Here is a 15,980-nt window from a genome sequence, read left to right on the forward strand (position 1 = left end):
CCAAGGGGCGCCCTAAATTCATTTGTACCGCCTCTCTAGTAAGCATAAAAAACCCATATATTGGTTTGTGTACCTCACACAGCCAAGACTCCTGAAAACACAGTATTTCATAACTACCCAGCATTTCTCTAAAGGTATCTTGGGATGACTGTCTTTTAAATCCCCCTATATTCCACAACATTTTCTGTAGGCTGTGAGAGGGCCCCAATTCCTAATCCAGCTCCCTCAACCCTTCAATAATATTGTTATCCCAGCTCCTTAAGGATCCAGATAGTGGTTCAAATCGATTACCCAGCACTGGCCCCTTTACAGCATTTGTTATGGTTACTTTGATCCCTTCCTGGTTTTTATCAGTACAAATTCTTCTATGCTGGTCTCCTAGTAAATCATACTGTATTTGCTCCAGTAACAGATTAAATTGTTCATGAAGTTCAAGCAAAAACTTAAATCAATGAGGTTGAACTATATGATACATGGTTATTAAAAGCGACCTGAGTAGCAAATCATATTTTTCTTAACACACCTGAGTGTTTTTGGGACTAGGTGGAGGTGAAGAGGGATCCACAGAGCATAACTAGGCTGAAAAATGAAGAATTTGGACAAGAAGCACAATGTCTTATATGGCCACCAAGAGAGGGGTGTGGGCAGAGGACACATTGTCACATACACAAGAAAATGAACTAATGCTTATTACTGAAGACCAAAAGGTATTGATGAAAAAAAGTGGTAGTGAAGATGAGACAGACCCGGGGATTCACCTTACTGAGGGGTCAGCTGCAAACACTGCTACCTGATCTATAGTAAATGTTTTGCTTGACATATTAACATTTGTTTCATATATGTCAGTCTGTTCTGTTATCTTTCTATCTCATGACTAGTTGAATTCTGTGCTTAAGTTGAGCGGATCATTGTAGTGGGGGCAACAGCACTCATTTTTGGGGACTACCACTTATTTTTCCTCACCAGAGAAGTGAGAGAAAAATACAAATGGGGGAAAGAAGGAGGAAGATGACAACTTAAAAACAGTGGCATAGAAAGAAAGCAGGGATAAAACAGAAGCTGAAAGAGTGAGCTAAATGGCCAGGGAATGACTGGGCATGTATGGAAGAGGCATGAGGTAGATTCAAGAGTATGGAGCTCTGTTTTTTAGCACCCCAAATGTTGGATAGCACTGCTGCAGCGTTTTAATCAACAGTTTGGGCCCGCACCTATCCTTTTACAAATTAAGCACTAGTTGTATTAACAGGGGTCTTATTTCCTTCTACTCCAAGCTGAGGGTCATGTCACTTCTGCATGTCCACCTTACTCTCCGAGGGGGGTTTGTTTATGTTCTTCTGTGGTGACTGGCCTGCTGGTACAGGTGGGGGATTGCTTAGGGGCTTGCTGACATCTCCTGCACAGGTACATCTCAAAACTGTACAATTACTTGTGTGAGGTTCTTGTTCCTGAGTTTCAGTGACTGAATGGTCATATTATAAGGTACATTTGTTTTTCTTCTCCATGTGATGGAAAACAACAGATAATTTAGGGAAAGAAGTGTGGATGGGCGAAGTTGGGGGGATGGGTTTGGTTTGACATATGTAGTTTATTTGTTGTTTTGGTGTGTAGCAGTAGTCCTGTATTATCCCACCCAATGGTCACCTTAGCTCATGCCAAGGATCCTAATGAATATCGTGTCTTGTCCTGGAATGTGAATGGACTAAATGACAATGTTAAGAGAGGAGCAATTATACGATATACAACAAAATGTTCCCAGTAAGAATAGTTACAGCAAAAAAAAAAACACCTTACTGGGGCTCTAAGGCCACTTCTGATACACATAGGGTTGTTCACTTCGGTTTCACAAATTGCGCTAGGGGATTACCCATCTTATTACATAGGTTGTACTTTTTTGTTGTTTCAGTTTTATATAGCGCACACGTGGCCCAAGGGCATTAGAGCGTTTTACAAGAGTACCAGAGAATCTAACACATGGTTATTTTATTTTTAGGAGCCAGGAAACTAAGTGATATCACAAAATCACAAGATGTTGAACTGACACTGGGACTCAAACCTGGTTCCTCAGTTCCAAAGTCGACAGCTTTGGCCAAAAGTCAACATCCCCTCTTTCACATTCACAGTCTCCTGGGCACAGACAGATATACTAGGGCAACATGTGCTGAGAGCTGACAGATCACTGACATAATGTCGATATCAACAATATTGTGATATAGAAATATTGTGTCAAAAATATTGAATACAAAAATATTGTTTGCCTATACTTATAATGGTAAGTAGGTAGGCAGAAAGACTGTTGTGATGTACCAGACGTAGCCGAGGAGTATATTTGTAGTTTCTTTATTAGGTCTTAGTTACAGGTTAGCATCCATGTAAAGCAGCCCTACTAGGAGCAGCCTGCCTGCTGCTCAGCTCATCTTCAAATGGCACACCTCACCACACAGGCACCCAAACATTCCAATCATCTCCATCACACCAACATTCCACTCAGAATACTCACACTGGCTGAGCAGCTAGGAGCCAGGTAACATGGGAGAAACATTAGTACATAGGCAGGATATAATAAAGACTTTATAACAAATGTATATGTTCCATAAAAATTGCCTCTTTGTAAAATACATACTTAAAACAATATAAGGTAAAAGTCATTGGAACATAAAAAAGTGGCCGGATTTACATGTTACCTACACGAGGTGCTATGTGAAGTACATGCATATGTAAAGTTAAAAGAAGCTGGTGAGTTCACATTGTTACACTGATAAAAGAGTGAGACAGGTTTAAGTAAAAAGGTTTATGAATATAGCTCGACACCTGCGATTCCTAGCCCAATAGTGTCAGCTAGGGTGTGTCTGAAGGTCTCAGGTAGGAAGGGGGATCATTAGGGGGTGTAATTGAAGGCAGAGGGTTACAGGGCCTGGTAATGGCCTATTCGTTCCTCAGCCCTTAGCCTGCATGATCTTGGGCATCTTCCTGGGGAATCAGTGAATGAATTTGACCAAGACACAGTTCAGCATGATATTAGATGGGTCAAAACAGGCCACGAATGCTTCCCTGCATGATCTTGTATCTTTAGCAATCTACCCCCTTTGTTACAAAGCTCTCCTATCCTCAAGAAGGGTGGGCCACAGGCACAATACATGCATCAAGTCCTCTTTTTGCTGATTGCAGGGCGGGCACGTTGCCTGTTCCTTGCCCCTTTTCAAAGCTGGGAGATGACATGGGATAGGGATTATCCCCTCCTCAGCTTCATCACCTGTGAGTTTGTCACTTCATTGTAGGGGTTGTTTAAGTAGCACTGAGGCTTCAGGTATTTATAAGTACATAGTGTCATCCAGTCGTGTTTCCGTGCAGAGAGGTTGGGCTTATCTTCTAATCATGAAAGCAGTTTTGTGCTGATTTTTAAATTCATGATGGTTGGTAAGTAGGTCCCAAGTAGTTACCAAGTCAAGTGTGCTGAGTGCTTGGGTCAAGTAGTGGTTTCCCACCGACCTATGTTTTTGGGCAGTTCAGTACATAAATGGTAGGCCAGGGTACCATCCTTTGAGGCCCTGGTTTTGTGGCAGCTTATTGCAAAGGACGCCTTTGGAGCCAGCGCCTGTCTGCATATTCCTAATACCAGCCTTATATGAGCAGGTGATGTGTGGGAGGGAAGCTGAAAAGCTGTTCTGTAAATCTTTGTGAGCATTTCATCAAGTATCACACTCTCCGTCCTTTCAATGCATCGCTCCTATATGTTAAGGGTTAAGGTGCGAAGTACCTTTGCCTGAGCTACTTGAGGGATCCGAGCAAGTGCGGGACCTTTTAGTATTGTATATGCAGATCTAAGAGCAAATGATAGTGCAGTGCCTTTCTTTTTTCATTTCAGTCATCTGGCTCACGTATCTACCATTGTCGTTAAAGAGGACTCCTAAGTACTTGTGGCAGTTGATTGCTTCTAATTTTTCCTGCTCAAGAGACCAAGTTGGCTTTTGTGTTCAAGCCACTCAAACCGCAAGGATCTCGGTTTTCTTTATAGTGATTAGCAGACAATTCCTAGTGGAGAATGTGGTGGCTGCTTCCAGTACCCTTTGCAACCCAATCTTTGTTTTACTAATGAGGACCACGTTGTCTCCATTAAGTAGGTTTGAGGGGCAAAAGCCACCCGATTTGGTCGGGTGAGAATTTACTGAGTTAAGGACCGGAGACAAGTTAGATAAAAACAAGTTGAATAGGGTAGGCGCAAGAACACAACCTTGCTTCAGGCCTTGCATGGCAGTTATAGGCCGTGACAAGCACGATACGTCCCCAATTTTTATACTGACCCATGTGCTGTGGTACAGCAATTGCAGGGCCCTAAGCATGGGATCTGGGATGTTGGGGAGCTCAAGTTTCTGCCAAAGCTTCCCCCTATCAACCCTTTCAAAAGGAGATTTATAATCTATGAAATCCATATATACGAGATGATTGTTACATTCTGCCTGTTCAATCAATAAGGAGAGTGCAATGAGGTTCACTGTTGTCCCTGTGTGCCTTATGAACCCAGTTTGATTTGGCAGGGGGTGATTTTATTTGTCTCTGCCCGTGTTTGTAATGAGTACAGCAGCATGCCTGCAAAATACTTTGCTTCATTATCGATTAGAGCTATCATGTGATAGTTCCTGGGAGACTTTTTATCACCCCTTCTTAAAGATTGGGGTGAGTATCGAACCACACCATGTGGGGGGAATGCAGTTTTTTCCAATATGGATAAGTAAAGCAGGGCTAATTGGATAGCCCAGAATGCTGGATCCTCCTTGAAGAGAGCCGGCGGAATTCTGCTTCGACCTGGTATCCCATCACTGTGTCCCGTAGCAATTTGTTTTTGGATTAGGCCTCAGAGATGGGTCACCCTGGAGTAACCGGATCGCAGTTCTCTGTTGAAACTTCAGGGACACTACTGGCTGCTGAACCTTCCTCTTGCATGTGGAATTGATCAGGTAGTGATTGAATATTGAAATGATCATGTACAAAATGATACCACGCTGGGTCCGAGATATTGGAAGAAGCCACTTTTGGGAGGGAGGCCCCCCAATCCATTTATAGTACGCCAAAGGTTTGCAGAGTTATTTGTCCTGGTGTCATACAGTAGGTTGATCCAGAACGAGTTCCATATTTTCCTTTGGTTTTCCCTTTTTGACACCTTCAGATGTCTTCGAGTCTCCCTTATGTTGCTTGGGTCCATTGGTGACCTTTTGAGACTTCTCCACAGCCATGTGTCCCTCCAATATCTAATACAGTATATCATTAGCTATCATCAGACGAGAGTCCCTCCAATGGCAGTTTACAAATATTCCCTCTAAATTTATTCCACCCTCCCCACACCCGCACTCACTTCTTGGGACACCTTCTATTCACATATACTGTTTTTTCGGCCACCATAACCCAGTCCATGTCATTGCACCATTCTACATACGTTGGCGCATTCTATGCTCCCCAGTGTTTGGCAAAGTTGCGTTTTGCTATCGTCATGCCCAGTGTCGCCCAATCTTGGCCCTTTTGGGTGAGGTTGGTGGCTTACCATATGTTCAGAAGACATTGTTTAGGTTCTGGTGGTACCGCTGACCCGTGTTATTGTGTTCCTGATTGTTTCCCAGTATGTTGTAATATCTGGGCATTCCCACATCATATGGAAGAATGTACCTACAGCCCCACATTGTCGAAATCAGAGCTGAGTTTCAGCCCTCCCTACTCTTGCCAGTATTACCCTAGTTAAATGTGTCCTGTGGAGCACTTTGAGTTGCACCAGTCGTAGCCTTGAGGGTATTACCACCTCTCACGGGGACTCTAGCCCTTCCTGCCAGTCGGTATCGTCTAAGTACCCAATGTTGGCATGCCATTTCTCATGGAGACTTTGTGTAGGGTCTGCTTGGTTGTTAATTATTTTCGGGTAGGTTAGAGATATGGCTTTTTTATCAATATGATCCGTAAATAGTCTAACCTCCAGTGGAGTAGCCTCTGGGAGGGTGTGTCTAGTGGGATGGTGGCCATGAGTGCATGCCTAAGGTGAAGGTAGCGATACAATTCTTTAAGTGCCTTGTCATATTTGTCTTGGAGTTGCTCAAATGTAACAACTTTCATGTTGATCCAGAGGTTGACCACCCTTGAGATTCCAATTAAATCCCATTGCTTGAACCCTTTGCAGCAGCTTAGTCTACCTAATTTTCCGGTTCCTCAGAGTGGGGTAAATTGTGTGATCTTGTTATACCATCCCAGTTTTCTAGGGACTGTGTACCATATTTGATTTGTGTGTGCGGTGGGTCCCGAGAGGTTTGTCCTGCGGGTTTTATTGTAGAGTGCCCTCATAACCACTCCGTCCCCCACGATGTGCCTATCCATGTGGAATACAGGCTCAGTCTGGAAAGAGTGAAGCCACTGGTTAAACACTATGAACTGGGAGGCCCAATAATATACCTGTATGTTCGGGAGTGCACTGCCACCATCATACCATCCTTTTACCAGCTTATTCATAGCTATTCGGTCTGGCATTCCGTCCCATAGGAGGCTGCGTACTTCTGCTTCTATCACCCTGAAGTTTGATGGCGGAACAGGGATGGAGTATTTTGCAGGGCATAAAGAAATCTGGCCAATGCCATCATTTTGAAAAGTGCAGTAAAGTCAGTGGGAGGGATTGGCAATGCTTAGTGTCCCTCTGCAGTCGTTTTAGGGGCTCTTGGAGGTTTGTAGTCATAAATTCTTCAGGGTCTACTGTGATGTAAATCCCAAGGTATCTGAAACCATTTTCTACCTCTCTTACCTCACAGGCCCAAGGCAGGACTGGGGGGGGCACTCAATACATACAGGATGGACTTGTTCAAGTTGATTGTATATCCGGAGTATCGCCCATATGTCTGACAGATATCCAACAATCTGGTTAGTGAACGCCTCGGGATGTCATATATAGCAGGACGTCATCCGCATACAGGGATATCCGGTCCTCCCACCCCTCTGCCCACCTGAGTCCACGGATGATAGGATCTCTCCTTATCCAGGCCGCTAGTGGTTCTAGTATTAGGGCAAAGAGGAGTGGAGACAGTGGGCAACCCACTTTTGTTCCACGTCCTAGCGGAAATGAGTCCATAATTCTTCCATTTACTACCACTTGCGCCATTTGCTTTGTGTATAGTAACTGTATCCAGGAACGGATTTGGGCCTAAACCCCATTTGTTCAAGGACGGCAAATAGGAATGGTCATTCGACCGTGTCGAAGGCCATACGCACGTCTAGAGAGAGGATGATGGCATCCTCCTGGATATTACATCTACGGCCCAGCATCCGTGCAGACGCCGTAGATTGAGTGCTATTTTTCTACCCGGCATGAATCCAGATTAATCTGGGTGTACTAACTTGGTGAGGTGGGGGTCAATCTGTTGGCCAATGCTTTGGCCAGTATTTCGGCCTCCGCGTTAAGCAACGAAATGGGGTGATAAGACATACACTCGTGGGTCGGCTTCCCCGGGTTGTGGATGGCCACCATTATTGTGATGCCTTGGTCTCTCGGGAGCTCTCCCCCCTTTAGGCTGGACTCATACATGTTAAGTAGGTGTGATGTTAGTGTTGTCGCTGGTCTTTTATATAATTGAATGGGGCTGCCATTGGGCCCCAGGGCTTTCTCAGACTGTATACTTCTTATAGCTGTTGCTATTTCTTCAGGTGTGAAATCTATCTTTAAGGAGTGGGTTTTTTCCTCTGAGTGTAGCGATGCAGATATCTCTGAGAAATTCGTCGGCTTCTCTAGTGTCACCTCGGCTACAGGGGTATAGATCTTTTCATTATGATTTGCAAATGCGTCCACTATTTGTTGTGAACCTGTAGCAATCTCTCCAGTGTCGAGCTGGTGCTCCGCCACCCACCTATCCACCTGCTCCTGTCTGTCTAGCCGACCAAAGAGTTTGCCCACCTTGTCCCCCAGCTAATACCTTGTGTCGGGTGTATGCTAGCTTGGCCATAGCCCGCTCCAACATGTGTTCCTTACACTCCTGCTTTTTTGTGTTCAGTCGAGTCGTGTTGCGCTCAGAGGGGTCTTGGGAGTGTGTAGTTTTTAATTGGCGTACCATTTGCTCTAGGGCTTCCGCTACCTTCGTCTTTTCTTTGTTATGGCCCGCGATGAGGGAGATTGCTTGTCCCCTGATGACTGATTTATAGGCCTCCCATAGGACAAGGGGAAAGTAAACCGAGTAATAATTTTAATCAAAATAGTGTTGGGTGGTCATAACCAGGCCCTTCCAGATCTTGGGGCTCTTCAGATATCCCGGGTAGATCTGGAATATGCGGCGTTGGGCTGGAGCATTTAAGGTGTACTTAATGAGGATGGGGGAGTGGTCCGAGATGCCTCTAGCTAGGTGGGTCATCTTGCTGAACTTTCCCACACTATCCGCTAGTGTGAGCATGTAGTCTATTCTGGAGAGACTATTGTTTGCGCCCGAATGGAATGTATACTGCCGTGCTTGAGGGAATTGGGATCACCATACGTCCACCAAGCCGAGTGCCTCCTGGAAATCTGCGAGTCGGTATTTTTTTGGGTGTTGCTGTCTGGGGTGCATCCGATCCATCGAGTCATTTAGCATAGCATTGAAGTCGCCCCCTACCATCAGTTGTCCCTCTGGGAGTTTAAGGAGGAACTCCCATAGCGCCGGTAACGCTATTGAATGAAGTGTTGGGGGATGTATACCGTGACTATATTGACTGCCCCTGGTCGTCTGTCCATGTTCATTGAAAAATGAGTGGGAATTGTTTTGTAATCAGGATCCCCACCCCCAGAGAGCCTGATGTGAACCCTGATTGTACCCGGAGGGTGCGAAGCGGGTGCGGTGCTATTAATGTGTGTGGTCGCGTGTGCCATGTGGGTCATCTGTATGAGTCGGTTAGATAGAATGTTGAAATTGGAACCTTGTATGATGGCTGCCAAGTCGCACAGTGGACAATATGAAACAATATCGAAAACAATAACTATATAACCCTACCACCCCCCTCCCTGCCTCCCTGCATGACGTATTTAAAACTACCAGCCTCCCCAACAGTGCAGAGCGCCTGTTACCCTTTCCCTGGTACCTCTGTAGGGGGAACATTTCCAGTATCCCCAATGTCAATCCCTATGTCTCTAGTGTATTGTGCTGGCGAAAATGTAGCAGATTGAAACAGTTACCTTGAGGTGGAGAAAACAGCGGAATCAATAAAACTATAGTTTAGTACCGACATTGTCCATTGAGGATCTTGGAGCAACGCTCGGTCATCATAGTTGCCTGGACAGCCATAGTCATTCCTGAAGTATGACGCCATTGTCTCGATCTTGTAGCGCCTTTTCGTTCGCGAGTAAAGCCAGAGGTTTGTCACTTCAGTGGAGAAGTGTGGCTCAATGATTAGAGCGGCAGACCCTGATGCAGAGGTCTAGCCCGGGACCAGGGTTCAATTCCCCGCCTTGGCGGGTCTTGGGCTCAAAAATTCCACGGACCTGATAATTCTCTCCTCGGTGCCATTCCAATCATGGAGTCCCACTCTGCAACTCTGGGCAATAGCTTGCTTAATCTCCACAATGCTAAGGATGCCTGGCCTCCACCTTGGGGGTGCCCAGGAGTGGACGCCTCACAGGGAAAGCCAGGATGGGTTCCACAGCGGTATTCGTACAAGCGCCTTGAGACCCTTGCGGGTGAGTAGTGCGCTATACAAGTATCAATTTACATTTATATTTACATTTACTTCATTTCTCTGTCTCTCAGGAGGAGGGTTTCACTTCAAGCTTTCCGGGCCCTCCGCCACATTCATAGGCATTGTGTCTTCCGTTCCCCACTGTGCAACCACCGACGGGTGCCTGCTCTGCTTCTTCCAGGACTTTCTGGGAGTCGTGACCTGGCGCCACCCCTCTAGCCACTCCTGGGCCTCCTCTGGTGTCGTGAAGAACCATACCTTTCCCTCCGCCTCCACTCGGAGTTTATCAGGGAACAACATAGAATATTTGAGCTTGTGGTTCCTCAATTCTTTTTTTATATAGAAGAAACTGCCCCTTTGCTTTATCACCGCTGCTGTATAATCCAGGAAAAAGTTATTGTGCTGTGTTCAAAGCGCAGTGGTGAAGCCGAAGGGGTCGTTTGGAAGATTAAGTCTCGGTCCCGTAAGTTAAAGATATGGGCAAGGATAGGCCTGGGGGGGCTAGGGTCTACCTCCCGGGACGCGGTAGGCCCTCTCCACTGAAAAGTAATGGGATAGATCTCGTGGTTGCAGGTGTTTCTAGATGCGGTCCTCCATGAACAGGTCAGTTGCCGGCCCCTCTGCTTTCTCTGGTACCCCAAAGATTCTGATGTTGTTGCATCTAGAGCAGCCTTCATAGTCATCCAGTTTGCCGGCCATCACTCTACTCTCAGTTTGCAATTGCTTTACTTGATGCTTGAGAACATCTGATTCTTTGTGGAGGGTCGCTGTGTTGGTTTCTACCTCCGTTACTCTTGTGTTCATTTTTTTGAGATCGGGATGAATTAGCGATATTTTGACGGAGATGGTGTCGATACGTGATTCTAGGGATGTGTGTACCCTATTCAGTGTGGTGGTGCGGTCTTCAACTTGAGTGGTTGTTGGATCTGCCATCCCGACTGCTCCTTGGCCCATGCAAACTTGTCCAGCTTTGTTTAGGTGGGCCTCTCCCCCCATCATCTTGGGCCTTGTGCTACCCTGCACAGTTTGGGTTGGATGCTTGGTAGTAGTCACTGCTACCTGCCTGTGTGGTGTGTCATCTCACGCAGCCTTTCGACCTTCCTACGCCTAGTTGGCGGTGCACTGGTCTGTGTGTAGTGAAGAAAGGGGGTGGAAGTGCCTGCACCGGGCCTCAATGGCTGGCTCTTCTGTGCCGGATGTCTGTGTGTTTCACTCCTGTAAGTGGAGTGCAATATGACAATGGACAAGGCAGACCCCGTCACTTTGTGCATATGTCCCTAGGTGGTCTTCTGCGATTCCAGATCCTCTCCTGGGGTGTCACTGTGGTGCTGGTTTTTGCTCTCTGTGGTGGTGCTTGCGATTAGGGCTTCACTGCTCCCGGGCCTGTACAGTGCCTTGGTTGTGCTGGGTGGGCGACCACTATGCGATATTCCATGTGGTGCACGGGGGGCGCAGATGCAAGTCTCTCTTACTCTTGCCCACTATGAGCGATTTCTGAGGCGAGTTATAATGTGTTGTGCCCCCTCAGTTTGAGATGTTGCTGGACCACAGTGTCCAAACTGCGCCTCACAGTTCCATAGTTCTACGGATCTCGACCTGAACCGTTGGCAGCTAGTCACTCACCATTTTGCCTGCTTGAAGGTGGCTGGGTTGCTCAACGGGGCCCCTCAAGGCAGTTGTATTGATTATTGAAGGGTCTGCTTCGCGGCAGTCCCAATGCTAGGTCAACCAGCTCTTTGACTTCCTCTATATTATATCGCCTGGGCGGGGATGGGCTAGCCACCACCTGTGGGGAATATGCCTCTTCACTGGGCCTGACTGTGTCCCGGTTATCTCCGGTTGTACTTGGCATGCATCAATCGATCTGATGTCCATTGTGGTAGTTTTGTTCTGATGGCTCTCCCAAATAGCAAGGTGGCAGGACTGTCACCATTGTGCAGTGAGGAGTTGATCGATAGGCACAAAGGGCTTGACACATGGCTTGGTTGAGATTGATAACCTCTATCGATGACTGCTGAATTACCTTCTTGAAGGTGCCATGAAGCGTTCAACAACACCACTGGCTTGGGGCCAGAGAGGTGTACTCATTTGATTCTTGAAATTGAGTAGAACAAGAAACTCCTTGACTTCTTTGTTATTCAAAGGTGGGCCATTGTCAGATTTGAGAATAGCAGGCATGCCCCATGCTTCAAAGACGTTATCAAGCCACTCGATGACTTTGTCATGGGTTGAAGGTATGATGATTCCTTGAGCCTTTCTGTATGATACCTTCTTGAGTAAAAGATAGCTGAACTTACATTTTGGATTTTTTGCAATTCAGCATCACTTTTCTTCCAAGATTGTGCTGTAATGATGTCTTTGAGGATGAGCATGTCTTTATCTGCATTCATAGCAGTAATAATGTGTTCAATGGACAGAATTGCTGGTGAGCTGGACCTCACAATGAAGTTGAGATACTCTTCAGCTGCTTTGGACTTTGATCCACGGTGATATAATGGCACTCGTGAAAAGTATTTGTCAGAGTTTTGACCTTCACCCAGTTAGTGTACAATCACAAAGTCATACTCTTGCAGTTGCAACCCCCACCTCTCGATATGAGTGGGCATCTTGGCTTCCTGATTTCTAAAGATAGTGAGCAAAGCTTGGTGGTTTGTGATGATAGTGAAACGTCTCCCAACTGAAAACACATGAAACATGAAAATGTTTGTAGGCCTACACCACAGCCAGACTCTGACTCTCTGACTGACAGTAGGCACGTTCTGTTTCAGACAGGCTTCTACTGGTACAGGCTACAATGTGTCGCTGGGCATTTGGATGGCCATTGTGATGGGCAAGGATTGCCCTCAGCCCCATCAGGCTCGCAAGTACTGTAATCTCAGTATGTAACTTGGGGTCTAAGGAGGCCATTTCAGTTGTATTCTCAATCGCATGTTTTATGCCTTTGAAAATTTGGTTGCATTCAGGAGACCACTGGAATGGGACATATTGCTTTGTTACATCTCTCAACGGGGCACTCACTATGGCAAAGTCACAAATATATCTTGAGCAGTTACTAGCCATGCTAGGATCGCAGCACTGTTGCATCTTGTGGGGGACTAGAAGATGTTAATGCTTGCACGTTAACAAGGTCAGGACTCCATTCCCCCATCAGAGAATATGTGCCTAAAGTATTTGAGTTTGGTTTTGGAAACTCACACTTTGCAGCATTCAAAGTGAGAACAGCATCAGGAAGTAATTGGTACACTTCTCTAAGGGAATTGTCATGTTCCATTTGTATTATCCCAAATAGCAGTATGTCATCACTTTAATTGAAAGCATGTGAGACAGGTTAAATTACTCAGCGGATGACATCCTGAAATATCTTCGCTGCCAAATATACTCCAAAACTCAATCTTTTGCATTTGAGCAAACCAACATGAGTCGAAAAACTAGTAATGTACCTACAGTTCTCTTCCACTCGAGTTGATGGTATCCTTTTTTCAGGTCAAGATGGGAGAAGATTTATCTCCATTCAGCTGCATGATCATGTCATGATCTTGTCCGCGATGTGGGGACCAGGATGTCCTTTATTCTCAATTGATCTGTTGGCCTGGCGCATGTCAACCCAAATGTGCACTACACTTCCACTGTCTTTTTTGTGCATCACATCTATGAGCAAAACCCATAGTGTGGGACCAGTGGAGCGTTCAATTATGTCATGTTTCAACAATGTTTCTAGTTCTTTCTCAATGGATTTTTGTAAGTGGAAAGTGACTCTCTGGGGCCGTTAAGCAGCAGGGCAAATGTTCTCATTAAAACGAGGATAAACTTTCATTTTCTTAAGGCTTCCTAAGTCATGAGAACAACAACGGGAACTGGCTCACAATATCAGACTGAGCACAGATGTTTTAGTTGTGATATCAGTCTCATGTCAGCAGCAGTGGCAAAGCTAAGTAGGTATGCACCCTATGAACTTACCTGTAGAACATGAATCGGCACTTGCACTGATGTCGTTTTTTGTCTCATGGTTTCTGTAAATGACCCTTGACCAGTTTGACTGGGAAAGGCGTGGCACAGGAGATAAGCTGTTAAATTTCTTTACTGGCATGATATTAATCGACGCTTCACTGTCTATAATGAAGGTTATGGGGCAACCGTTTACCATTGATGTAATTTTAGGACAGTGTCCACATGAAACCTTTCGCTCTGTTTGGTGCTTGTCATTTGACTTTTGATCTTTTAGCAAGTAGCTAATCCTACATTTGCACATTGTTCTTTGGTAGATATCAATGCACATCTGTCCTCTTCACTGGCGCTAGATAGTGACGTTAAAGAACCTTTGTATGATGTATTTGATGATGATCGGCTTTGTTTTGTTTCTACTTGTAGTAACTAATGTTGCCTTTCGGCCTTGTGATCATGATGAGAATGCTTCTGGAACCTTCTGGGGCCTATTTTCTCTTCTCGCTGTGATGCGTTTGGTTTCTCTTTCACTTTGCAGACCATTACAAAGTGGTTTTCTTTCCCACAACCCTTGCATGTCTGCCCCAAGGCTGTACATTTTCCTTCATGAGGAAAAGAAAACCCACAACGGAAGCATACTTTTTCTTTCTTTGGAGACATTAACTTGTGCACATCTGTTCTCCGTCTATACTTAATTTTCATGATCAGCGCTGATTAATTTCACGCTGTTCTTGCTCCCATATCAGCAGCTTGCTGATCTGCTCATTTTTCTGCCCTTAGAGCCATTAGCATGTTCTCTAAACTGAGTGTCTCTCTCAACATGCATCTTCTGAACAAGTCGGAGAGACAACTGTCGATGACCCTAAAGTGCATGGCTTCTTCGTCATTGAAATCACAGAACTCTCAAGAAACTCATCCATCATTTCACCAGTCTGTTGTCATGCTTGGTTGGCGATGTACCTTCCATAATCTACATTCAGCGTCGGATTAAACTTGGCTTCCAATGCTTCTTTTATCTTTTAGTATGACATTGCATACGTTTGTGAGATTTTCTTCAGGACTTCTTTCACTCCATCATCAGCAAGGCATTTTAGATATTTAATTTTTTTCTTATCGTCTTTTTCTTCTGGTGCATCTATGAAATCATCGAATGTTTCGAACCATGCAGTCCACCTGGCATCGAGGTTCTGTTTCTTTGCTGTGTGAAACAAAGTTGGTGGCTTTAGGAATGTAGCCTCATCGTACCTTGCTCTCCTGTCTGTCTCCATGAAGAGCACATTCTGCTCAGGCAGAATTCTTTACGCACAGCAGGACCAGCAACATCTTCACGCAACAGTTGCAGTTGGAGCCTGGCCGCCTTGTATGATTTCAAGGTCGTATTGCACTTCACTTGCTAGTGCTGGTAGGTTAGTTTTTTTCTTTTGTACCTGGTTGTCTCTAACTTTAGTTTTTGGTCTGTATGGATGATGGCTCTGTGTTATGGCATGGTGCAGTATCTCTTCTTTAGGTCATACCAGCTAATTCTGGCAGGCTTTCCGAAGGGCCTTCAAATTCTTTGACAGTTGTGGATGGGCTAGAACGGAGCTTCAACTTTACATACACCAACTGCAGGTTGCTTTGCATCAATTTGGGGAGCAAGTGGCATGCACAAGCTGTTTGCTGTACCTTTGCAAAATCTTTAGGGCATAGATTCCCCTACTCGTCACCAGATGTAGTGTCCTCCCCAGGCCAGAAGTATCCAAATGGAATATGCCACACAGGGAGCTCTGCAATACATGTCTTTATTCTTCAACATATAACCACACACTGCAAGCATTGCGTCATAACTTTTATAACAACACTTTAACACCTCCCAGCAGGTTACATAATTCCTGTTTAGAGTCCGTCCAAAACCTCAAGGGTCCTAGCACTCATGATGTCAATACACTATAATCTTTGAAGGACAAATTGTGATTCCACACAGATAGGTTGAAGCACAAGCACATTATAACATATACAACAGTTGTTAAACTTTTAGTAGAAGAATTGTTAGAATAGTAATATTCGTGTTTGTGCATTGCCTATGCAAAGTTAGCATTCGCAGGACCATTTTCTATTCAGACGCCCTTTCGAACCACGAACAAAACTAATCCTTTGCTATTTCTGAGAAAAGGCCTCTGTTATGTTTTGTTTCTGTAATGCTAGGTTTTGCTTCACTAATGAATAGACTGTTCATATTATTGAATACCTTTCTCACTAGATAGAGGCCCTCTCCCACTAGTCTGGTGGTGGGTACAAAGTGATACGACCTTGAGTCGTATTAGGTGGTGTGAGATATGAGAATCGAAACATTTTTTTTTGTATTCCACTGCCCATCTGTATCTGCTTGGAAAATTCCACTG

This window comes from Triturus cristatus, chromosome 2_1, assembly GCF_964204655.1.
Source record: "Triturus cristatus chromosome 2_1, aTriCri1.1, whole genome shotgun sequence".
In the NCBI taxonomy this organism is placed as follows: Eukaryota; Metazoa; Chordata; class Amphibia; order Caudata; family Salamandridae; genus Triturus; species Triturus cristatus.